This window comes from Urocampus carinirostris, chromosome 3, assembly GCF_059441175.1.
Source record: "Urocampus carinirostris isolate Australia breed hairy pipefish chromosome 3, RoL_Ucar_1.0, whole genome shotgun sequence".
NCBI lineage: Eukaryota > Metazoa > Chordata > Actinopteri > Syngnathiformes > Syngnathidae > Urocampus > Urocampus carinirostris.
The window spans coordinates 44,507,366-44,533,697 of NC_142351.1; the positions used below are offsets into that span (position 1 = coordinate 44,507,366).

General features: G+C 39.4%; 2 long non-coding RNA genes across 2 annotated transcripts in view; one reads left to right on the forward strand and one right to left on the reverse strand.

Moving 5' to 3' along the window:
* Positions 1-19,244, reverse strand: part of LOC148369814 (uncharacterized) — a 46,614-nt gene extending 27,370 nt beyond the window's left edge. The window contains exons 1-2 of the long non-coding RNA XR_015849884.1: positions 19,088-19,244; positions 18,852-18,968 (exon numbers count right to left, since the gene is read on the reverse strand). This is a non-coding gene — a long non-coding RNA (uncharacterized LOC148369814). The remainder of the gene's footprint in view (positions 1-18,851; positions 18,969-19,087) is intronic.
* LOC148369817 (uncharacterized) lies at positions 14,998-17,089 on the forward strand. The gene is made up of 3 exons (XR_015849889.1): positions 14,998-15,057; positions 15,200-15,286; positions 16,966-17,089. It is a non-coding gene; the product is annotated as an uncharacterized LOC148369817 (long non-coding RNA).
* Positions 19,245-26,332: the final 7,088 nt, after the last annotated feature.

Below are 26,332 nucleotides of genomic sequence, written 5' to 3' on the forward strand. Positions count from 1 at the left end.
AAACTGGTTACCCAACATTTTCAACTATACAGTATAAGAACGCGCTGTGTCAACTATGTTTTGATGTAAGGTCAAAATATACACCATGGGAGTAGGTTTATACTTTTTTCCATTATATTTCTTCCTGAGTGTCTTTTTTTGTCAGGTAGAAAAGTCGTAAAGTCCCTGTTGCATGTCACTTTTGTCCTCAAACGTCCTTGTTGACCCCTGTTGGGTAAGAACATTCGCTGCAGGTAAGCAGGATTGGGGAGTAACGAAATACATGACACGTTTTCACATATTTAGGATACATAAAAATGTAATTGCATTATGTTACAGTGACAGAAAAAAAAGAAGTAATCAAATTACGCATGTTTAGTTACTAATTATACTGTACTGCCAAATTCGGATTATAATACCCAGTACATTTTTGAAGTAAAATTATTTTGTATATAAATAAGTCAGGGCAGCATGGCGGCGCAGTGGTTAGCTCGGGTGCGACACAATTCTGAGGTCAGCGGATCAAATCCAGCTACCAGCCTTCCTGTGTGGAGTTTGTATGTTCTCCCAGGCTTGCGTGGGTTGCCTCCGGGAACTCCGGTTTCCTCCCACATTCCAGAAACATCCATTTCAGGTTAATTGGCCGGTCCAAATTGTCCTTAGGTGTGAATGAGCGAGTGAATTGTCTGTTTCTGTGTGCAACCAGTTCGGGGTGTCCCCTGCCCACTGCCCGAAGATAGCTGGGATGGGCTCCAGCACCCCCACAACCCTACTGAGAATAAGCAGTGCAGATAATGGATGGATGGATAAATAAGTCAAGGCGCATGTGCCCACATTGAAACATATATTTACAAAAAAAGACAGTACATAGATAGTTTTAACATTCAGACTTTTGACAGATAGATAGATAGATAGATAGATAGATAGATAGATAGATAGATAGATAGATAGATAGATAGATAGATAGATAGATAGATAGATAGATAGATAGATAGATAGATAGATACTTTATTCATCCCCGTAGGGAAATTCACATTTCCAGCAGTATCCTTGCGGTAAAAAAATAAAATGAGAGATGAAGAATACAAAAATAGCCAATATAATGTGTGGAGTAAAGAGCATTTAAATAATGTTCCAAAAAATAGACACTGTTATAAAAATAGGGTAATATGCAAATTTAGGGTTGGGGCTTAATGTGGACTTTTACTCCCCAGGGTGGAGCTAAAGAGCCTCATTGCATGAGGGAGAAATTATCTCCTCAGTCTATCCGTGGAACAAGACTGTGACTGGAGTCTGTCGCTGAAGCTGCTCATCTGTCTGGAGATGATGCTGTGTAGTGGATGTAGTGAATTGTCCACGATTGACAGCAGCTTGTTCAGTGCCCGTCTCTCAGCTACAGTTGTCAGGCTGTCCAGCTCTGTGCCCACAACAGAGCCCGCCTTCCTCATCAGTTTATTAAGACGAGAGGCATCCTTCTTCTTAGTACTGCGTCCCCAACACACTGCCGCATTGAAGAGGGCACTTGCCACAACAGTTTGATAGAACATCTGCAGGAGCTTTTTGCAGATGTTGGAGGACGCCAGCCATCTGAGGAAGTACAGTCAGCTTTGTTCTGTCCTAATATAAGTAATGAGCTTCTGTGTTGGCAGTCCTGTCCAGTTTATTGTCCAGCTGCACACCCAAGAATTTGTGCATCTGGAAAAACCCGACACATTCTCCTTTGATGGTTACAGGTTCCGGATGAGGTCTAAGCCTCCTGAAGTGCACCACCATCTCCCTGGTCTTAGTGGTGTTCGGGTGCAGGTGGTTAGCGTCGATCCATTGGACAAAGTCCTGGATTAATTTCCTGTACTCCTCCTCCTGCCCACTTCTGATACATCCCACGATAGCAGTGTCGTCATGAACTTAAGTGTTTTCAGGGTGATGTGCAGTGTTACTATTACATAAATCGTAATACATTGCATTTAGCCCAAAAAGTTCAATTTTGGTCACATTTGACCAAAGCACCTTGTTATATGTGTTACTTGTGTCTTCCAAGTGGAGTCTTGCAAACGGCAAACAGGCCTTTTTATGGTATTGGACCTTTTTCCTTTCTTCTCGCCACTCTTCCTTAAAGGAAAGATTTATGCTGAGTACAACGAATAGTTGTCCTTTGCACCAATTGTTTCACCTCGGCTGTATGTACCTGCAGGCCATTCAATGTGATCATGGGTCTCTTGGTTGTTACTCTGATTAATTTTCTCTTTGTTTGGTCAGAAAGTTAAGAGGGATGGCCAGGTCTTTCTCATTTTGCAGTGGTTTTATACTCTCCTCATTTTGATATTAAGCGAGACTTAATGACAGACAGGTGCACTCTGTCATTATTAGTCATTTAGGCCGATATTGGATCATTCAGAATTCATTAGAGAACTTCTGGAGTCAGTTGCCTGAGTCGAGAGAACAGGGGGGAAATGGTTTTACACCTACTTTTCAGCGTTTTCGTTGTAAATATAAAATTTTCAAATAATTTGGTTACACTTTCACAGTTGTGTCTCACATGTTGTTAATTCTTAGAAAACGTTTTCATTCTTTTAGATTTAAGTTTGAAACCTCAAACATGGCGATATAACATAAGGTTATTGGGGGCCCAATACTAGGCACTGTAACTAGTAACCGTACCGCATTATATTATAAAGTAACCCAACCCTGCAGGTAAGACATTTGGATTTTTTATTTGACATTACTCGAATCTATTACTCTAAATTTAGATGCAAGATATTTAAATGAAAAAACGTACTTTTTAAGCGTTTGCCAGTGGAAGTACGTTACTGTCACGTTTTACTTCATGTCAGTCCATGCCACCTGTGTCACTTACAAAAACAGAGGAGAAATAAGATTGTGGAAAAACGAGTGCCACAGCCTTTGTCCTAGAGCGTGCCTTTTCAGTTTTCAGGGTGTGAAAAGCTGATAAGTATTCTAGAATTAGGTGTGTGTCAGAGGCAAGCCCACTCCATCAGGCGTCTGCTCGGCTTTCTCTCCCAGGGAAACAGGTGCAGCCACATGAAGGAGAATTTAATTTCCAAAATAGCATTTAGCATTTTGCTCCTGCTGCTGGAGGCCTTCTCTCAGAGAAATTCTCATGTAATCATACACCGTGGTTCCTGAAAACGTCTGAAGTTGATCCACAGAGACATATGGCGTCTTGGTGGAGGGGAGGAGCCAACTGGGCTTTAGGGACCCAAATAGGATTAAAATGTTTATTTTCTGATTATCTGAAAAGGGTATATCGCTGTGACAACTTGCGGAAATTGCCTGGCTCACTCAAAATTAAACTTCAATAAAAGAAACATATATACCCCGAAAATATGGAGATTTTAAAATCCCAGTGTGTAATATGTGACCACTAGATGTCCTTGTTGAATAATGGGAACAAAAACAAGTGCCAGAGAGTGCAGCAAGACGCTAGACAAACATGGCTGCGACTACTAAGTGGGATTCTACTATGTAAAAGAAATACAAATTTCTCGACCTTTGATTGTTTTTTAATAAAAATTGGTATTATAGTTCATGCATTTCTATTCACAATTAAAATCAATTTTTAGTGGATTTTTTTTGTACCACAAGGAGGCGCTAAATATTATACACTGGTTCACCGCTTCGCAGATTTTGAGTTTGATTGAATTGTCTTTATTGTCATTGATCGATCTATTGTGCATTGTGTTCTGACTGAGCAGACAGCGTACAGCAAATGCTAACACCAGGGAGGGTTAGTGAGGATTTTGTGTGTTGGGTGGGCGTGACTGAGAGTGCAACTGTGATAGGCTGGTGTATGCTATCAGACAAACAGCCGCACAAGTCACAAGTGGATTATTGTCAGGTCCAGCGTGTGAGGCTATGTTATGAGAGGCAATAGTGAGGCTGCAGGTCTGGCCTACTGCTACGACTAGGCTAACAACACTCTAACCTTACACATGAAACTGTTGACCTGGATCTACAACTTGTTGGAAACCGCTACATTTGGGACAGTTGTGTTTTAATCATCGCGGAGACCTGGCTGAAGTAGAGGTTACCCAATGCTTGTGGGCGGATAGCCAGCCGCTTTCAAAATCTCTCTCTTGCACCGAAGGAGAAGCCCTCCACTTTCGTTGTACTTTTGTATGACGACAATAAAGAGCATTCATATAACTGCAACATTCTATTCTGCAATACTCTAGTTGTTATTTTTTCACAGTCATATACTCTCAGATGGTAAAGGGTAAATTTGGCCTTTGCACCACCTTTAACTTCGCGGATTTTCACGTCTGGCGAGGGTTTCGCTCCCAGTTATCTGCGAGAATCGAGTGTTTACTGTAGTACTTAAGGACCCATTATTGCATACTTCAGTCGCACTTCATAAAACTAAACTGTCACTATTTTTTTTTTGCGAGGACGTTATTATTTTGAGAGCCTCTTCATAATCTTGAGGTTGAGATCCCACTCCTGCTTATAGCCAGTGCCGCGCACTTTTGAGAATTTCTAATCGCGTCGTCAAATGCCGCCTGCAACATAATGAGAGATGTGGCAATTAATTTTCTTTTAATCAAGGTTGAAATGAACTAAATTGCCGCTGCTGGACGAGTCCTCATTTTCTATTTTTGCAGCGATGCAAAACAAATACGATAAAATGATGGCCCCTCCTCACCTCCTGTAATTAGAAAGCTCGGATGATCAGAGGGAAATGATACGTATAGTAGCTCCAACTGCGTGTGTCCTTTCAGAGATCAGATTTCAGTTCTTTTGAAACAGGTGACCATGTTTTTGGGCCACGCCTTCCTTGTTTGATTGCATCTTATTGTTTCCCTCTGCTGCAGTTGTAGACTAGTGATGGGGATACCGGCACTTTCAAGAGAACTGGCTCTTCCGGCCTGGCTCCCAAGAGGTTCTTTATATATATATATATATATATATATATATATATATATATATATATATATATATATATATATATATATATATATATATATATATATATATATATATATATATATATATATATATATATATATATATATATATGTGTGTGTATATATTCTTTGTTTTTGATAATAGATTACCAAAAACAATGAAATATTATACACCCCGTTAATTCATTTTGAACATGTATTATGTTAATGTGTTATACTAGCGTTTATTTAGTTAAAAATACAGTGAATTTATTCATACCAAATGGTTATACTGAGCAAACAACACAAATATGCCACCGCTCATATTGACTAGTCAGAGTGCCTTCAAGACAGAAAGAGGGTGAAAAAGAAAAAATGTAAGAGAGATAGAAAGAGAAATCAATAGAGAGAAAGGGAGAGAGTGAGCATGAGAGAAAAAGAGAGATAGAGAGATAAGGAGAGAGAGAAAAAAGATAGCAAATGAGAGAGTGAGAGAGAAGGAGAGAGAAAAAAAGAGAAAGGAGGGAAAGAGAGAGAAATATTAGGTGAGAGAAAAAAGAAAGACAAAAGTAAGATAGAGAAATAGAAAGAAAGACAGAGAGGGAGAAAGAAAAGAAGCAGAGAGTCAAAATAAGAGCGAAAGAAAGGGGGAATGAAATAGATGGAGAGAAGGAAAGGCTTTAAGAGAGAGGGTGAGAGAGACAAAAGGAAAAACAAAGAGAATAATAGTGAAAGAGAAAAGAGGACGAGATAGAAAGAGAGAGAAAAAAAGACAGGAACATAAAGAGAAAGAGAGAGAGAACAAGAAAGTGAGAAAGAGAGAGAGGTTAGAAGGGATGTGGCCCTTGCCCTTCATTTGAAAGAGCCGGCTGATGGAACTGTTTCGTTCGCAAATGACACATCACTAGTGTAAACAGGGAGAGCAGCCCAACGTGACATTGACTGCACTGTTGTTTAATGCCTCTCAAATCTTATTAAAGACCACAGCTGCGAAAGACCTTGCTGACTCTTCACATTCACGTTAAATGTGTTATTTCTGAAGCATCGCCACTTGATTAGGAATGTATTAAAATTACCTGGCCATTGTATTGTCGACATATGGCCACCGGTACTGCTCCTCGGCTGGCTTTGTTTTTAATTTTCCATCGTGAAACATGCGCTTGACATAAAACAGAGCGAACAACTTCCAAGGACAGATTGTGATTTTTTTCTCCAATTTGGAATGTACTATTTCTCTTGAGATACTAGTTAAGAATGTGTTTATAGTGATGCAATCTCAGGTTCTAATACACAAATACACACAATTGTTAAAATAAAATAAAAAATAATGATTAAAAAAATAAATAAAAACAATACAGCTGAGGCAAGGCACAGAATAACCATGTGAGGAAAGGAACCTGAATGAGGCTTATCAACACCGATAGAGATGACTGCAAATGGACGCAAAATTTAAATTACATTTTGTTTACTTACTTGTTCAGTCTTTTTCATGTTTAACACAATCTTAAAATGTACTTATCTTGTTTACATTCATTTACTTCAAAGGGACAGTGTTTATTATTTGACCTTTAGGATCTCACTGTGTTGTGCAATTGAAAATGAGTGCTGAACAGCACAAGAAAGAATAAAAACTACGGACAAAACCGCAACATTTGACTTCTCATTTTTTTCTGCCCACCCTTCTTGAGTTTTTTGGGTACCCGAAGCAGCAAGATGGTAAAAAATCATGTCAGGTCCCTCTTACTCAGGCTCATGTTACGTAAAATAAATGCAAATTTCTCAACCTTAGAGTACAAAATGCACATTTGTATGCTAGTTTGTGAATTTCTGCTTATTATTTAAATGAATATTGCTTTTTTCAATGAATTAAGATTTTTTTTTACCACTAGGAGCTTCTAAACAATACACGCCGTCCCTTTAAGTAGGACTCAAATTCTTGATGCACTATGGATAGTTATTTAAATGGCAAATCTCTGTCTATCTATACCCCTAATGTTTATACATATAAAACAAAGTCAAGTCAAGTCACAAATTTGTATAGAAAGAACGAGAGGGAGACAAAGAAAGAGAGAGAAAGAGAAAGAGAAAGGAAGACAAAGAGAGAGAAGGTGTTAACAATGACCAACAGAGTTAATCACAAAATGTTTTAAAGGACTGCACATTTTTTGTTTACAATGTTATTGCAATTTTTTTTTTAATATTGTCACTCATGATTTATTTTTTATTGTGTTTCTGTTGTTGCTATTCATACTCTTTTTTTAAACCTTTGTGTCAATTTTGATACTTTTTAATAATCAGGTTGGCAGGCGCCTTGCATGGCTGACACTGCTATCGGTGTTTGAGTGTGTGTGTGTGTGTAAACTGGTAAGTGTGAAGCACATTGTAAAGCGCTTTGGGAAGTTTTTAGGTTGATCATGGAGGCCCTGTATCGATATTTTAGTAAGTTTAGTAAGTTTTTTTATGGTGCTGTTGATCTCTCCCTGGCCTTATCTTTGAAGCGTTTAGACAATTCTGTGGCTAGCCATAGTCTTATGCTGATCAACATGCCTCCTTGTGGTTAACTGGAAATGGCTGCTCAAAGGGTTAAAATTTCACAAGATAACTTGGAATAGGAATGTGACTTTGTGGCCAGCTGTATAATTACGGTACTGAAAAAAATAAATTAAAAAATGAATTAGTTACTGTAACTAGTTAATTCCTTTAAAAAGTAGCTGTGTTAAACCCCGGATTAAAATAACTGGGAAAAAATTGTACACCAACCTGTGGACCATATCCGTATCTATTTTGTCTTTAGTCTTCAAACTACTCAAAGATTTCATCCATTTCTGGATAGTGTCCAAGACATTTTCTTTTTTCCACAGGCAGGGTGTTTCACATAAATACATTTTTCAAAATAAAAAGTCCGAAATTCAGCACTCTTTTACGTAAATTCTGTGCTTATGTATCCCCTATTAATTTCCTGTTTGTTTGTCCTCAAAGTTTTTTCATTTTCCTCATGTTGACGTTTTTGAGATTTCCTTGCCCTCATGTAGGTTTTAGATCAGGGCGTGGTGTTATAATAGTCTGTAGTTTGCAATAATCTGTGGTCTATGCAGTCGTTTGAGACTCCTTGTGATTAAGGGCTATACAAATAAACATGACGTGACTTGTTCCTGTATAAGCCATGCTCCCTCTACCATTTATCAGTGTCAAGCCAACCAACTGCTACTATTGACGCACAACCAAATTTGCGCACATTATCTGCCCTTCTGATTTCCGAATTTCGTTTTATAGTTGTACATACGGATTAGATCTGAGTATGTACGGTAGGGAAAATATCAGTTGGGAGAAATTACGTTTTATAGTACTCAGCGCTCAAGTCAGTGCCACCGTTAACTGTATTTAGTTGTATTTTTGTAAGCAGTTATAAACCTCGCTTCATAGTTATCGCCAGCAGCGCAGCGTTGTTGTTGTTAGAAGAGCAAGGTTTGTATGTTCCATAACTTTGCCAGTAGATAAATGAACAGCTGTAGAACAAAGACATTTGAATTTACGATCTGCTTTTAAAAAGTAGCGGATTAAGGCACCATGCAGCTAACACAGTTGATTCTACAAAATTTGAGTTAGAACTCATTACGGTACTCCTTTGTAGCTCGTTACTCCAGACACTATGTATAATAACTACAATCTTAACAGCATCAGTTTAGATGACAAAAAGAACACATTCTTTGTTTTCCATCTAACAGTCACCAACGTTGATGTCTGTAACACTGCCACCCGCTAGAGGACATTTGCAGATACCTTGATTTAATAAAAGCGAACACTACTTCGTTGACCCGTTCACGCAATGTGACTGAGAATAAATCGACCTTGATCAGGTGGCTGTCAGTGGAGGGGAGTGAAAGCAACGTGTCTTTTTCATTGATCAAATGTCAGCTTTGCAAAAAGGCTTCCTCCAACTAAAATATACAAGATGCATATTAAGGGTGGACTGATCAATCTAAATATTGATGTTTTGGATACCGAGCAAGTAATTCGATACTATTACCTTAAAATCAATACTGTCTTCCCATTTCAACTATAATAATGTTGTTAGTGTGTCGTAAGATTATGATTTTATTTTCAAAATACTATCCAGACTATAAGGGGTATCGATTATAAGACGCACCTTCAAAATTACCCACTTGTGGAAAAAAATGTCTTTCATAGCTAAAGCGCAATTAAGAATAAGGCACATAAGCTTAAAACAATGGATAAACAACCTATTTCATAGAACAGGGGTGGCGGACAAATTTGACACAAAGAGCGAAATTTTTAACTGTGAGAGCCACACCACGCACTGACTGGCATTAGACGAAACCTACGCATATGATTGGCAGTCAGTTAAAAACAACAAATCTGCCAAATTAATTTCAAGATATTATTTATTATTTGTTATTAACTCTGATGGATTCAGGTGTGTTTTAAGAGGGGAAAAAAACTAAGCATGAAACGAGGCATAGAGCCACAGTATATAGAAAATATGATGAGGCAAGCAGCACGGCAGCACAGCGGTTAGCGCATGTGCGGCACATATCTGAGGTCATGAGATCGAACCCCCGGTGTGGAGTTTGCATGTTCTCCCCGTACTTGCGTGGGTGTCCTCCGGGCACTCCGGTTTCCTCCCACATTCCGAAAACATGCATGTCAGGTTGACTGGCCGGTCCAAATTGCCCCTCGGTGTGAATGAGCGAGTGAGTTATCAGTCTCTGTGTGCCCTGCGACTGGCTGGCAACCAGTTCAGGGTGTCCCCTGCCCGCTGCCCGAAGATAGCTGGGATGGGCTCCAGCACCCCCGCGACCCTACTGAGGATAAGCGGTGCAGATAATGGATGGATGGATGGATGGATGATGAGGCAAACAGCCGCATTCTTATTGGCCAAGAGCCGCATGCGGCTTTAGAGCCGCGCGTCCGCCACCCCTGTATAGAACATAAATATTAGGAAATCTGGTTTCACAACTAAAATGAATTGATTGATTCATAAATGGTCACTCTTTGTATTACATCATAATCATGCATTGCTGAATTTATTTCCCATATTTCTGGCTCAGTAAAGGCATTTTTGCACATTTGAGGACTTTGGGTGCGCCTTATAGTCTGTAAAATACAGTATTAACATTGTTATTCAATATTTGTAGAGATTCTTACATTGTATTGTGTACACCAGGAATGTCAAACTCAGTTTGGCTCTTGGGCTGGATTGCTACTTTATGTTCTCAAGGGGGGGCGGGATCAGTAAAAATATTTCACCTCAAAACTGTTTGTTTTGTATTTCAATATGATGCTTTGTAATTCAGAATACTTGAGAACCCTTCCCTACATATTAGTCACAGATGACAAGGAATTTTTCTTAGCATAACACATTCATTCAAAAACAAGGGGCAGACAGTTATTTTTAGCTTTGGCATTGAATGTCTTAGCTGGTTTTGAACAGTTGTGTTGGCATCGGTACTCAGTTTTACACCAGAACAAACTCACCACGCTTTACAAACTCAAATGAGAGACGGTAAAAATATATAATTTTAGCCTTAATTGTCGTACTGGTTTGAAATAAAAAATGTTTAGCAGAGCACAGGCAATAAGATTAGACTAATAAGATCAAACTACTAGGATGGGTCAACAAAAGCTGAGAGTATATCCTTTACCGCCCTTTAGCGGCCAGAGGGAGCATTTGGTTTTCATTTATTTAAAAAAAAATCATAACTTTTGACAGAAATTACCAAGAAAATTGCTTCTTTGACATACCGTATTTTCCAGACCACAAGTCGCAGTTTTTTTCATAATTTGGCAGTGGTTGGAATTTATACTCCGATGAGACGTATATGTGAAATTAATGACACACTATTATATCATTGAGTTTTGAATTTTTATTACCGATAATATATATATCTCATCTCATTAACTACACCGCTTATCCTCAGTAGGGTCGCGGGGGTGCTGGAGCCCATCCCAGCAATCATCGGGCAGCGGACACCCTGAACTGGTTGCCAGCCAATCGCAGGGCACACGGGGACAGACAACTCACTCGCTCATTCACACCTAGGGACAATTTGGACCGGCCAATTCACCTGAAATGCATGTTTTTGGAATGTGGGAGGAAACCGGAGTTCCTGGAGGAAACCCACGCAAGCACGGGGAGAACATACAAACTCCGCAAAGGAAGTCTGGAGCTGGATTTGAACCCACACAGGAGGTTCCCAAGACATGAACTGTGCCGCACATGCGCTAACCACTGCGCCGCTGTGCTGCCATATATATATATATTTAACTTCACATGTTATTTTCACAGTAAACCGCAAAAGGGTGCTTAAGGCCTGTGTTGATAATTTCAACTTTGACCCCGACATAAACCGGAAGGAAGAAACCTTTGCATCGTCTACCTTTCGGACCTATTGTTTACCAGTAAAAGTTAAATTGAATGAATGAATATTTGATTGGATTTAGTGAGTGTTTTTTATGCTAGAGTTAATGATATTAATATACCGTGTTCTCTATTTTTATTTCAATTTTCCTTTAAGATAACATGTCTGTTTTTGGTGTGGGATTTTATCAAATCAATTTCCCCCAAAAATGCAATTTATACTCAAGGTGCGACTTATACATGTTTTTCCTTCTTAACTGAGCATTTTGTTGGCTGGTACAATTTATACTCCGGAGAACCTTATAGTATGGAAAACTATGTACTCAGAAATTGATGGCGGGCTGAATCAACCATCCAGCAGGCCGGACTGGGGTCGCAGGCAGTGTGTTTGACTAACCTGGTTAAAACAATTTTATAGAATTTTAATTTTGTACTAGATATACAAGTCCCTGTTACGCTGCTGGAGGATTTTCACCCCCTTTTTGACAGGGCTACTCGTCTTAACGTATTGAGAAAATATATTACATAGCTATAAAAAGGTTACAACACAGTAATCATATCAAGCAGGTCATAATCGGTATTATGTCATTCTGACATGAATATAGCTTTACCTTATGCTAAAAACAATCAAAGATGTGTATTTTGCCTGGAGATGATAGAAAGCAAACAATGTGTCTTTTCTAACCTTGCTGTGACCCGTGATTAGCTTTTACTGTTTTACAATTAGCAACGCTGGTGGAAGCGTCAGCAGGGCAGAGGTGGGACGGCATCGCCCTTGAGAAAAAGACTTATGAATCAGCGGCTGGCAATAAATGGAGCGGATCATTACTGAATCAAGCAATCTGCAGAATAATCTATTGATTTTCTAGTCTTTGGTACTTCTTTATTATTCTGTATCCCAGTATTGCAACATCAGGAAGAAGCCGCTGATGGATGGGATGCCTCTGCTGGGACCGCGGGGGATGGCGGAACACTGTTTGCTAACACAGTCAAGGGTACTGGACGTGAAATGGACTATCATTCACAGATTTTCACTTCTGACAATCTTCACTACATAAAGATGAGTTATGTTTTGGATCAATATTTTAATGTTAGTGCAAATCTTCAGAGGGTGAACTACACAGATAGCAGTCCTCTATTTTATTAGATGAATAAATGCAGATAGTAGTCAAATTTTAATTTTTAAGCTCACCCAGTGATGAGCCGTGACGGCCTGCAAGGCCTTCTCTGCTTGCCCAAAAATATCTGAATCAAGTGATGCTAATTATATTTTGTCCATCAAAACTTATTAAATGTTTCGTAATTGTCTATCAGATTCCCTTCGTCGATTCCTCCTGGTTGCACTGCTTCCACATGTGTTCTTTCATATTCAAGCATTTAACCACAGTTCAGCCATTACTTTTTGCTAGGCTCAGAAATCCACTCAGAGGCCTTCAAAAGAGATGCCGAAGGCTTTTTATCAGATTTTTGATTATTTACAACATATATGTAAAATTAAAAAAGTATATGTTTGAATAGGTACACATTTTATATCATATTTTGGGTATGAATTTTAGTAAGACAGTATTAGGGGGTGGCTTTTACGCAATGTAGGCTTGTATGCCAGTATAGACGATACTTGGAAGTCTTTTTAATTTTCCTGTTTTTTTTTCCTTTTTAGGGTTAGGTGAATACATTCTTATATATTTGCCTTACACTGCACCCTTTTTCACAATTTGGGTCGCAGCTTCTGATTAGGGAACAATGGAGGTTCCTAAAGTCAGACCAGTTGAGAACTACTGCTCTAGAGAGCCTTGAAAAGAAAATGACACCTTTTACAGACTATGATTGACTAGGAGGCAGTAATATACCAAAAGGATTGCGTCAACAGTTATCCTTATAGCGAGCGAGCTGCTCCAGGAAATTATACTTTTGTGTTAATTTAATGCGAAAGGTCGGACAACTCTGAAGCAAACAAGTTTTTTTGCAAGCAGAAAAAGGTGTGTCAGCCACTTTCAGCTTGGAAGTAAAATCTTATGCCCAAGACCGACCCTAACTTCGGGGCCGTTTGGCAAGTTGGAGTGGGGCTGAGCTTCTCTTTCGAATTTTTTATATTTCTTATCCATTATAATTATTTATTGTCTCTGTTTATGCAGTCGTGTTTAACTTAGATTTTGATACAAACGACTGGCTTTAAATGACCTGCATCCGCATAGGAAAAAGCGGAGTGGCGAGTGATTTCCCACATTTTTTTGTTAGTGCAGCATAAAAATGGTTAAAGTAGGAAAATACCTGTTTCAAATAAAGTCAAAATGCTAACCCAAACCCCAAAATAGATAAAAAAAGAAGAGTTTATTTGAGTCCATCTAAGAAATGCACCCCAAAAGGAACTAATCCAGAAAATGGCCTCAGCAACTTTTTAAAAAGGTTTTACTCATAACACAACAAAGCAGAAAATGTGAACGCTTTGTAGACTCCTCTACAGTATTAGATGCCTTTGTGGTTGTTACTTTTGAGTCTTTATTATGTCCAACAGGATGGTTTACAGAACTACTAATTGGCAATAATCGCTGAGTCGATAGATGACAAGGGCACAGAATTTAGATAAGGAGACTTTTAAATGCACCCTATGACCACATGCTTTGCTTGAAGGAGTCTCGCGCTCTGAATAATTTTTAGGAAAGTATTGATGTGGGGAGAACTGTAAGGTGGGTCAATAATATTTTTTTTGTTCATTAGAGGGAATGTGAACACCTAGAATGATAAACGCAGGTCTATTCTAGAATGAAAACGATTGAAGATGTTGAGTGGCCATCAGCCAAGGCTGATTGCAAAACTACTCAGGAAACCAACAATTTACAATTGCAATCATCAATTTTTTGTAGTTGAGGTCTCTTTTCCTTAAATCAACCTTTTCTGTAAAGATCAAGACTTAGAGACTGACATAGGTTATAATCCATCCATCCATCATCTGGACCGCTTATCCTAAGTCGGGTCGCGGGGTTGCTGGAGCCCATCCCAGCTATCTTTGGGTATTGGGCAGGGGACACCATTAACCGTTTGCCAGCCAGTCGCAGGGCACACAGAGATAGACAACCCACTCGCTCAATCACATTGAGCGGTCAATTAACCTGACCTGACATGCACGTATTTGGAATGTGAGAGGAAACCGGAGTGCCCGGAGGAAACCAATGCAAGCGCGGGGAGAACATGCAAACTTCACACAGGAATGTTTGATCCCATACCCTCAGAACTGTGACGCACACGCGCTAATCACTGCGCTGTCATATTGCCCATCGGTTATAATAATAGTGCAGAAAATATAGCGCATTGAAACAATAGTGCAAAGAAAAGTAGCGCAATAATATTTAGCAGCACCGCAAATACCCAAATAGGTTGCAAGATATATATTTTTCACAGTTTTGTGTGCTTTTATAGGCTTGTGTGAGCCCAGGGAAGGAAACCGTCTCTGAGCCTGTTGAGGAACAAATTATACTATTGGTAAAATAATAGTAATTTGTCCAATTTATCTTAACGTTCCAATTATGTGGTTATATTGACTCATATAAAAGAGGAAAACTTTTTGTACATTGTTCGCCTATCTGAGTACCGATGCCAAAAATAAACAATGTGTTGTCTTCTGTAGCCAAGTACTCTTGCCAAAAATAACACATGTTGTGTCGAACTACTTGAGAGTCAAGGCCAGAGAACAAACACGAAGGCATTCATTGCGTAAGCAGATAACAAAGGCTTGCCAAATCTAACCATGTGCTCCAAAATTCTACCTAATCATGAAGACCAAATACTCACCACATTGCGGTAAGTGTTGCAGCTTCAACAGTTAACAACAACTTGTTTGATAAACATAAATACAAAAAAATAGAGTGGCTGTATGCCATTTGAGCATGAATTGCGTTGTGATGCAAATACATTTTTCGGCAGCGTTTTCCTTTTTTGACAGGCTCATTGGCAGATAAGAATGGAAAACCCAAAGAGTAAGAGTCCAAATGGAGACTATAATCCTGAACAATCCAAACTGGGGCTTGAGGTTGGTGTTGTCTTCAATGATCTACCTGATTACTTGTAAAAGATTGTGCAAAACATCTTCTGGCCTAAAAGAGTTCACTTTTACAGTAACCTACTTGATTGCTTGTTAAAGATTGTCATCACGGACAAACTTATTCTGGTCTAATAGAGCCGAATGTCTTTCTGGGAAAACTGCGGAGTTAGCAAAACTAAAAATACCTGTTTTTAAGGTTGAAGTTTTCACATCATGGGTTACCTAGCAGCCTGTAAAAGATGGCGTTGATATTCATTGTTGTTTTGGTCTTGGAGAGTGAACCGTCTTTCAGGGAAAAATGCTGAGTCATCTGAACCGAGTTTAGGGGTCATTTACACTTTTAGAGTAAACTACTTGATTTCTTGTTAAATATTGTGATCCTCGCCAAACTCGTTATTTTGGGGGGAATTTACCTTTTGGGGGAAGTAGAATGTCTTTATCAGAAAGCAGCTGAGTCAGAAAAACAATACATGCCAAGACAGCTTTTTGGCAGTTTTCACGCACCTGAGGTTGATATTCAATGTTGTTCTGGGCTGTGAAAGTGGTCTTTCAAAAAAAAATGCGGAATCATCAAAACCAAAAAGTGCTGAGTCGGCGTTTTGGGTGTTTTCACATCTAGGGTAACCTACCCGACTGCCTGAGAAAGATGGTATTCATATCAAAACTCCTCTCACCTTTTCATGGGTGGACAGACACGCAAACAAACAAACAGATCAATAAACATCCTCAGATCCGAAACCAAAACATTATCACCACCCCACTTCGCTCGCGGGCGATAAAAACAAACAACCGGCAATAGCAACTGGCTTGCGTGAGATTGATCAATATCTCCACTGGGAGGGGATCTTCTGAATTCCTACGGTTCCTCCTCATATTTACGTAAATGGCTGACTTTGGGGAATTTTCAATCATTCATAAACAAGAAAATGTGTAAATTGTAAGTTTGCTCCTGTTACACATGGCCTGACGTGCTCAATGCTATTTACTCATTGTTTTTGCCGAGGTTTAAGTCAAGTCTCCACAATTTGGAAACATTCCTGTTAAATATTTATTTCTTGTGAAAACAGTCCAGCTGTTTACAGATAATCATTTTCATCAGAAACCTGCTCAAATGTTTTTTTTACCAGAACGAAATGATAAACATTCAAAACTACTAAATATGTGGGATATTTTTTATTTTTAAACGCATTTGACAGCAGAACACGTGTTTAATGTTCAATGCCGGCACAAGCTTCCGAAAGAGAATAAAATGTACATAACAGTCAACACCCGTTAATTTTTTTAAATTGTAACAATGTTTCTTTTTTGACTTTAGTTGAATCTATATAAATGGGATGAAAACCTTCATAAATAGGAGTATGCGGATACCAGTGGTGGGCCGTCAGGCCAGCAAAGCCTTCTCTGATAGCCTAACATGAACCAGACATACTAATTGTAACAAAACTCAATTTCATTTTAAGTGTATTTTTTCAGAGCATAAATACAAAGAAATGACACACAGTCCCTTTCATATAATTGCAGCCCACACAAAATATAAAATAATTTATTGCAGATTGAATTATTCTTATTTTAATTGTTAATGATTTTAAAAAAATATTTTAGATCTTATGTCGTACCTGTCATTTATACATTTTCCCCAAATTTCATACGTTTTTGATCATTTCAAGGGGCAGCACGGCGGCTGAGTGGTTAGCGCGTCTGCGGCACAGTTCTGAAGCCATAGGATTAAATCCAGCTACCAGCCTTCCTGTGCGGAGTTTGCATGTTCTCCCTGTGCTCGCGTGTGTTTCCTCCGGACACTCCAGTTACTTCCTTCCCAAATTGCCCCTCGGTGTGAATGAGCGAGTGAGTTATCAGTCTCTGTGTGCCCTGCGACTGGCTGGCAACCAGTTCAGGGTGTCCCCTGCCCACTGCCTAAAGACAGCTGGGATGGGCTCCAGCAACCCCGCGACCCTACTGAGGATAACCAGTGGAGATAATGGATGGATTGATCATTTCATATTGTGTATGCTGTATACCATCTTTTGTACGGGGAAAAATATACCGCGACGTGTACTAAGCAGCACAAAATTTACTGCACAAGGGGAAAGAACCAATAAAGATGCAGAAGAAGTGTTTGTGTTGTTTATTTGGTAAATAAAATAAATGTGTTTTACACAAATTATCTTTGTTTTTATTCTACATAGTCCTTCTTGCAGTGAGTGAGCGGGAAAGAGGAAGTAATTTATTCGGTGCTGTATATTGTGGATATAACATATTTGACAATAAGAATGAAGTGAATAGGTTCCGGTTTGTGTTTCATTATCAGTTAACAAAGGACAATCATTAATAAAGGAAGCAATAGGTTGAGGTTGACAGCAGGGGTGATATTAGGTGCACTTAGAGTGTCGAATGCAACTTACATTAGATTCAATGCTGCTAAAATGAGGACTAATATCGGTTGATGATAACATACCCATGATATTAGTGGTAAAATACTCTATAACAGACTCTCAACAGTCTGCACAGAATCTGCCGCTGTGCCGCAAGTGACACTAGTTAAGCAGAAGAGGAGTGAACAAGGGGTGCGAGAGTGGTGCCTGGAATTGGAGGCACTGAACCATTTAAAGGAAGTAGAGTATTTCCGACGCTGCCATTTTGGTTTTGTTTTACTTGTAATTATTTTTTACCTAGCAATCATCATTTTTTAGCCTATCCTGTCATTCATTAAGAAAGAGTTTTAATATTCTATAAATTTGGGGTTCTTGGTTTAAATTTGGGGGCTACGCCCATGGTTGCCAGGTATGTTTTATTGTGTAGTAAATTAAAGGTAATTAAGAACAGTGGAAAATCTTTTTCGGTCCAACCTCACCCAAACTCTAGTGCCGAAAAGACCCCTGTTTTCACATTACCCCGATTTTAGCTAACCTTCATTGTCTCCCCGTCAGCTTAAGATGTGATTTTAAGGTCCTGGGAGTAGTATTCAAAATCATTCATGGACTTGCTCCCTCATATCTTTAAAATTCCACCCTATGTTTACTGTCTGCGACATGGTAGCTGTACAGGGAGCCTTTGCTCTGAAAATACCGGTCTAGTAGTGATGCCAAGAGCGAAGAGGAGATGTGCAGGTTCGAGAGTGTTTTCCATTCGCGCCTCGGTGCTGTGGAATGCTCTGCCCTCTGAGATACGATCTGCAACCTCAATGGAAAGGTTTTAATCTAGGCTTAAAACACACTTATATTGTATATCTTATGAATGACCTATATTTCATGTTGACAATGTCTTTGTATTGTTTGTTAATGCTACATCCATTGCTACCTGGTCATCGATTTTATTTTGTTTTTAAAATTCTACTCTATATCTTACTTTAATTATTTTATATTTAAATTTGGTTGTTTATTAAAGCAACATCCATTGTAGCCTGCTCATCCTGGAAGGGGATTACCTCATGCGCTGTCCCTTCTCAAGGTTTTTTTTCCTCATGATGGGGTTTTTGAGTTTTTCCTTGACTTGGCTTTATAGTTAGGACGTTACTTTTTACACTTTTAGGGCGACAAGAGATACATACACTTACCGAAGTCAGATATAATCCAGGCCATTTTTTCCATGCTGCACCTGCCTAAGCGACATATTCAATTAATGATTCCTCTTCCCATTTGCAGCTCGTCTCCAGGGCACATCTTCCGAGCAACTTGCCACGAAAGAAATTACAAAATAACTCAATAAATCGTGAACCACCACGACCTTAATATTACTAACAAAAGTGCTGCGAGTAATAAATAATATTACCGCGCAAAAGGCGCCACTCACCGTCAGGGTGAAAAAGTCGCTTTTAGGTTCAAGTTGCGATTGGACGACTAAGTCCACGCCGGTAAGCGTTTGCCTTTTTAATTCAACACTTCTCTGCATGTTTCGCCCACACTTTGAGTTAAACCCCCCGCTGAGGGCGACACGAGAGTGTGTACAATTTGAGAAGGAGGGGGTGGTTCTGGATAACCACATCCAGACACCTGAGCGGGGGAAGCTGCCATTACACGGAGAGACGGGATGACTGGAGCGGCGTGAGGAGGCTGCCGTCCCGCCTACCTCCTTTTCCCCTTCCTCCACTTTCCCGCCTTACACTTTAGTTACAAACTAAACTTTTACTACACGAACGTCTTCCAACGCTCACTTCGGGAATTTAATACGACCATTACAGTAACTTTGTTTTATTCATTTTTAATTTTGCTAGCGCCCTGCCTCTTAAATTCAACTCACCCGAATTAAAAGTGGGGTCGTCGTTGGAGGTGTCCTTAAAACGTTGAAAGTAGAATGTTTTCTCTATTAAGTGATAACATTGCCCAATTATGCTTAAAGATGTTTTTATAATTTTCATACCTGTCAACCTCCAGGGCTCCATGCCCTTACAAACACTCGTTTTTCCACTTACAGAATACAAAATAATCTTACACCATATTTTTTCCCCAAACGTGCTTATTTATGTATGAATGAATGAATGAATGAAAATTGTATTCGAACATTAAAATAAAAACAGAACAAAAAACAATAATTCAACAACAAAATAATACTAGATAATATGTTCAAAGAGGGGTAGTCAGAAGCAAATGCTTATATTCCCTTCCCCTTCATCTTTCCTATTAAAAACACCATTTATATAACAACAATTGTAATACTATTAATATTAACGGTTATGATATAACAACAGCAACAATAACACAAAGTTAATCACAGTTCTAAACGCACTATTCCCAATCTCTCGTATCACTCATACCCGATTTTCTTCATCTCTGTATTCCGCCAGGAATGTTTTTTTTTGTATTTAAATTTGAACAAGTGAAATATACTGATTAAAGGGAAAACCACAAACCTGTCTTTTTTCATTTTCTCCTTTTATACTTCCTTTTTTTTAAAAAACTTCTTTATACAACATAATAATTCGTAATATGCATCAAAGCAAGTGAGCCGTTTGAGAGCCGGCTCTCTTTAATGAGTTGAGCTGAAAAAGCCGGTTCTCTCAAAAGAGACGGACTTCCTTTCACTACATAACTTACACATGAAATCCGAGGCTGCAGACGCATGCGCACAGTAGCATCAAACCGCTCGCTTCGTTTGCAATGAAAAAAACGTTACAGAGATAGTGGCGAACTCGTTTGACTTGATTGATTTGCCGTTTCGTGATAGTCGGTGTATACCGGATGGTACCCATCATTGACAAATTTGTGCTTTTCCGTACTGATTTTTTTGTTCGTCGTACACGTCGTACACGTCTTAAAACGCATAATAAACGTACATGTTGACAGGTATGTGTTTATATCAATGGTTCCCAAACTTTTGCAGGCTGGCGCCCTGAGACACCCCAGTGAATTCCCAGGCTCCCCAGTGAACTCCTAGCTGACACAAAGACATTTTAGCTAGTGTCAGAGCATTGGTTATTTCTTTCCTTTGCGAACTTTTTTTTGTAAGGTCGCAAATGGTGCTTTGATGGAGGTTTGTTAGATAGATAGATAGATAGATACTTTATTCATCCCCTAAGGGAAATTCACATTTCCAGCAGCATCCCTGAGCTGAGAACAATACAATAATAAAGCCAAAAGAATACAATATACAAATACCCAGTGTGACGTGCAAATGCCCACTTTAGCATGTTATATAGAGTAACTAAATAGTGCTACACAGAACACATAATGCAGTAAGATTCGGTAATATCCAATGTAGGTGGTGTGGTTTAATGTGGGCCTTTACTCTGCCGGGTGGAGTTAAAGAGCCTCATGGCATGAGGAAGAAAAGATCTCTTCAGTCTGTCCGTAGTACAAGACAGTGACAGCAGTCTGTCACTGAAACTGCTCTTCTGTCCGGAGATAATGCTGTGAAGCGGATGCGATGGATTGTCCATGATTGACCTCAGCTTTTTCAGTGCCTGTCTCTCAGCTACTGTTGTTAGGCTGTCCAGCTCTTTGCCCACAACAGAGCTCGCTTTCCTAGCCAGTTTATTGAGACGAGAGGCATCCTTCTTCTTGACGCTGCCTCCCCAACACGCTGCCGCATAGAAGAGGGCGCTTGCCACTACTGTCTCATAGAATATTTTCAGGAGCTTTTTGCAGATGTTGAAGGAGGCCAGCCTACTGAGGAAGTAAAGTCGGCTTTGCCCTTTCCTAGATGCACCTTCTTTTCTTTGTCTTCTCCTTGTAATCCTTTTGACATGCTGTGTATTTTAAGATGTGATAATTTTTAAGGTGCTGGTATAAATGACTTGTGTTTCCTCTGGACCTAGCGACTACGTGAAAGCAAATTCTGCAACTGGCGTTTTCTTCTGTTCCACGTCCGCTTCGTCAAAACCAAAATAGGTCCAAACAAGTGATGTGCTGCCCTTCTTCGGTGCAAGCTTCTTTTCCTTCTCGTTTGTTAACTCTGGGACTATGTTTACGCAGTCCGCCATGAAACTCAATAAGTTCACACGGTGGGTGTGGCATAATGTGGTGCCTGCAAACTTTGAGTCGCGCTTATTGGCTTATGTTATTATTAAAACTTACATCTGATTGGTCAGCGCTTTTAAAACTTGAACAGTAACAATTGTGGTTGGCCAAAACTCCATCACACACTGCAAAACCTTGAAAAAACTGCAGTGCTTTGCAGTTTTACAACCGCACTATGTCACATCGCGATGTCGATTCGATTTCGGTTTATCGTGCAGCCCTAACGTGTTGTGTACAAATCGTTCAAACTTCTGACTTCGACTTCGGACTGCCGCGCCCCTACCGCTACCCCCTAACAGTATTGATCCATTATTAGTACTTGCTTAGTATCAATGATATCGATATTTGGATCAATCTGCCCACCCCGACCGGGAGATGGGACAACTGCAAAGGTCAAAAGGTGTTCAAAAGGTGTAGCATAGCGGCGCGGTGGTTAGCTCGTGTGCGGCACAATTCTGAGGTCATGGGTTCAAATCCAGCTACCAACCTTCCTGTGCGGAGTTTGCATGTTCTCCCCGTGCTTGCGTGGGTTTCTTCCGGGCCTAGGTGTGAATGAGCGAGCGAATTGTCTGGCCCTGTGTGCCCTGCGACTGGCTGGCAACCAGTTCAGGGTGTCCCCTGCCCACTGCCTGAAGATGGCTGGGATGGGCTCCAGCACCCCCGCGACCCTACTGAGGATGAGCGGTGCAGATAATGGATGGATGGATGGATTATAAACTGTAATATTTGACCAGATTTAGATCTGATTAAGAATATTTATTATCATTGCCACAATACCAAACCAAACTTTGCATCCAATAATTAAAAGAAAATACAAAATCCACAAAATTAATGTCTACAATAAATATCTCAGAATAACCCTAAACCCATAAATGAGCCACTGTTAACATGGAACTATTAAAAACACAAGAGCAACAAGTCAATGTTAAAGTGTGACAGTGTCAGATGGTCATCATTGTTTGTTAGAGAAGAAGATTAGAGAAAGTGGCGAGTAAGGCTGCAACTTACAGCTAACACTCGAGTAGTCACAGACTAAAAATGATTACTCAAATCAATTTTTTTTTTTAATTTACTGTGAAGTGGACTTAGTTATGTGGCACAAGAAAATTTGGAACAACGAAAAATGCATCTTTAATTGAACATATTGCGGATTTGTACAAAAAAATAAACCAAACTGGTCAGTAGAGACATAAAAAAACCTCTGATTTTTTTTAGGGACTGGTAGATAAATAACAAAATAGGATCACCTCAATATTTTTTGTCCCTGTAAACCAAAAACAAGCTCCTTGGCAGCCGTAGAACAGTACAACCCCCCCCCCCAAATATTATGTGCATTCTACAAAGTATATTCAGTGGTCAACGGCAAAGTCTGTAAAAAATACTTCACGATTCTTAACAGTTTAAATTCAAACAGCTTTAACAACTGACGTTTGTTCTTGGGACTGCAAGCATTTAATTTTAAATATGTTTGTCAGGCAGTGAACCACTGTTTTATAGCAAAATATAAGCTTATAAATTGTACAATGCATGTCATCAAAACTGTATTGGCTTAAATGTAAACTCAAATCTTACAGAGGCAAGTCAGACTCTATTTCGTTCAACTGTCCGACGTGGTCTTTACATATTTTTGAATCCAGAGCTTCTGGCACAATATAAAAGGTCTGCTTTGCTAACTTTGTAAATCGTGTTTCTATTCACCGTATTCAGGCTAATATGCTCCCAAAATTGAAGAAAGATGAGTTGGTACGCGTTGATGTAGATACTGTCATTTCTGTATGTTGCAGATTTAGCAGATATGCTATTTAGCATGAGCGGCTCTTAGCACACATTACATTCATGTTGGGATGCCTCTTTATGGTGGAAAAATGTATCTGGTAATGATCGTCAAAAATTGAATTTATTGTTAACTATTTCTATTATTGATTTTTCTCGACAACTTTGAGTAATTGTTGCAACCCTTTAAGGAAAAATAAAAGCCTTAGTAAACCCGTCATTAATGTAATAATTTCAAAGACTTTCCCAAGATGCCTGATGGTTTTGCCAAAATGTAGATCTAGTGGTTTTCTTTCTCCTCATAGTTGCAAATTCTGTCATGTTTCCACTCGCATATTTTTTTAGATCACGACGTTGAATTTCAGTGCCAAGAATCACGGAAACGAAGAAAAGTGCATGCGCCTTTCAAAATCTCGCATATTAATGGGTTTTGTAGACAGTGGCGCAAGAAAGTTATGTTCAATGTAAATTATTTTTTCTCTAACCGGCAACAGATTTCTTTAGGATGTTGGATTTTGGGTTAAATATGGTGTGGTCCATTTTCAAAATAATTGAGTCAAAAAGCTGACATTTGACGATAGTACGGTTGTGTTTAGCCCATTTGACCCAGACCAAATTTATTTGATCATAATAGGTTTAGATAGGGGCAGCACGGTGGATGGGTGGTTAGCGGGTATCCCCAAGGTGCAAAAGTTCAGGGTTCAAGTCAAGCTATCGCAGCCTCCCCGTGTGGGGTTTGCATGTTCTCCCCATGCCTGCGTGGGTTTCCTCCGGGCACTCCGATTTCTTCCCACATTCCCATAAACATGCATATCAGGTTAATTGGCTGGTCCAAATTATCAGTTAGTGTGAATGAGCGAGAGTGAGTTGTCCGTCTCTCTGTGCCCTGCGAATGGCTGGCAACGAGTTCATGGTATCCCCTGCCCACTGCCCGAAGACAGCTGGGATCAGCTCCAGCACCCCCGCAACCCTACTGAGGATAAGCGGTGCAGATAATGGATGGATGGAAGGTTTGAATAGGTTTTTTTTAATTTACTTTTTAACCGACTAAAGATGGCTTTTGGATGGAACCTTGGTGTCTTGTCAACACTTTTTAATGCCTTTTAAACATCTTATCAATGTCATTTTAACCTGTTTTGGTTGGCTGGGTTTTTGTTGGATAAATAATAGGCTTCTTTGCCACTTGGGGTCGAGTTTGATGATTCACTTTGTGTACAAGTGGGATCGTCCCATAATTTGATACAAATTAGCTTGCAAGTAAACACTTCTGAGAAACATAATTTTTCACGAATGTTTACGCACCAGAGCACACACATTGTTTTTCAAATGGGGGATATAATTTTGCTTAAGTTCCTGCTTTTGGTGGCTGACAATCAGGTTTAATGACTTCCACCTCCTGTAGGACAAACAATCTCTTTCAAAGCAGCGTTCATAACTCCTGCCTGTTTGCTTAGTTTTGATCACTGCAAAACATAGAGATAAAATTTCATATGCCTTTTTTTTCTGTCAAAGCGTTACTGTTTGCTCTTATTGGCGTCTTGTCTAGTCTGTGTTTGTTGCTGTTCTCAAGGATAAAGATGAGGCCAGAAGGAGATGACTGGCAGTTTAAAACCTAGGTCTCTCATATTCTCGCCGGATCTTCCTCCTTTGCTAATTATTGTGTTGTTTTCAGAGCAAATATGTCATATCCATGGCGACCAGGCAGGTTTATTGTCTCTCTCATGCAATAGCTCACTCAAGTAATTAATTATCCTTCCCCCTCACCCTCTTTCTCCTCTTGTCTTTGGTTAAACAGATCATTCATGGAAAGCCATCATCTTTATTAAAATGCCACTGCCAGTACAACTCAAGGTAAACATTGAACACTTTTCAATTTTACTATTTAAATGTCCCTTTTTGTCCTTTGATTCTTTTTATACTGTACCTAATCTGTGTACTTACTTGATATTTCCCAAATCTGCGGCAGCTGTGCTGCATTCATTCATGCATGCAGATCAATGACAAACAAACACAAGCCACAAAAACACACATTGATACCGTTTCACAGTGCACTTTAACTCATTGGTTTAGGAAGGAAATTGTTTTCTTTTTGTGTGAATGCCTGGCAAGCATGACAGTACTTTCTGCATTATAAGGCGCATCGGGTTATAAGTGGCATTCCCCCAAATCAGTCTTTTGTGATATCTTTTTCATATATAAGGAGCCCTGGATTATAAAGCACATGAAATTAAAACAGACGACGCATGAAAAGGAAGTGTTTTCTCATTACTCTATTTTAAGTCACCACACCAAAAGGCTAAAGTTATTATTGGGCTGGTCCACGAGAATATGGTCAGACATTAAACCAGTCCGCGGTACAGCCGGAGTAATTCTGTCGTCCTGAAATATATAGATAAATACATCCCTCACATATTCAAAATGTTTGTCACTTCACTCTTAGTTTGTCCACATATAAGTCTCATTGAATTTTAATGGCGCACGTTTAAAAACCTGGCAAATTTGGGGCTTTTGCATGCGCCTTATATATCGGAAAATACGGTAGTTACAATTAAAGATTAGTTGATGTACCTATTTCATAACTCAAATGTTATGATGTGTAAATTGACAATGTCCAGTACAAAGCTATTTTAGCTGTCAGTTGGAGTGCACCTGTAAGTCCCTTGAATTCTCCCAGTACCAAAAATAAAAAAAGTTCTCTACCGCTGTGGTATGTATAAAGGCACATGCCTTCCTCTCCGTTGAAAGTCTGCACCCCTTGCAGCCTTCACTGACTAGTGGCACAGTCTTTCGTCTCTCTTTAGCATTGACG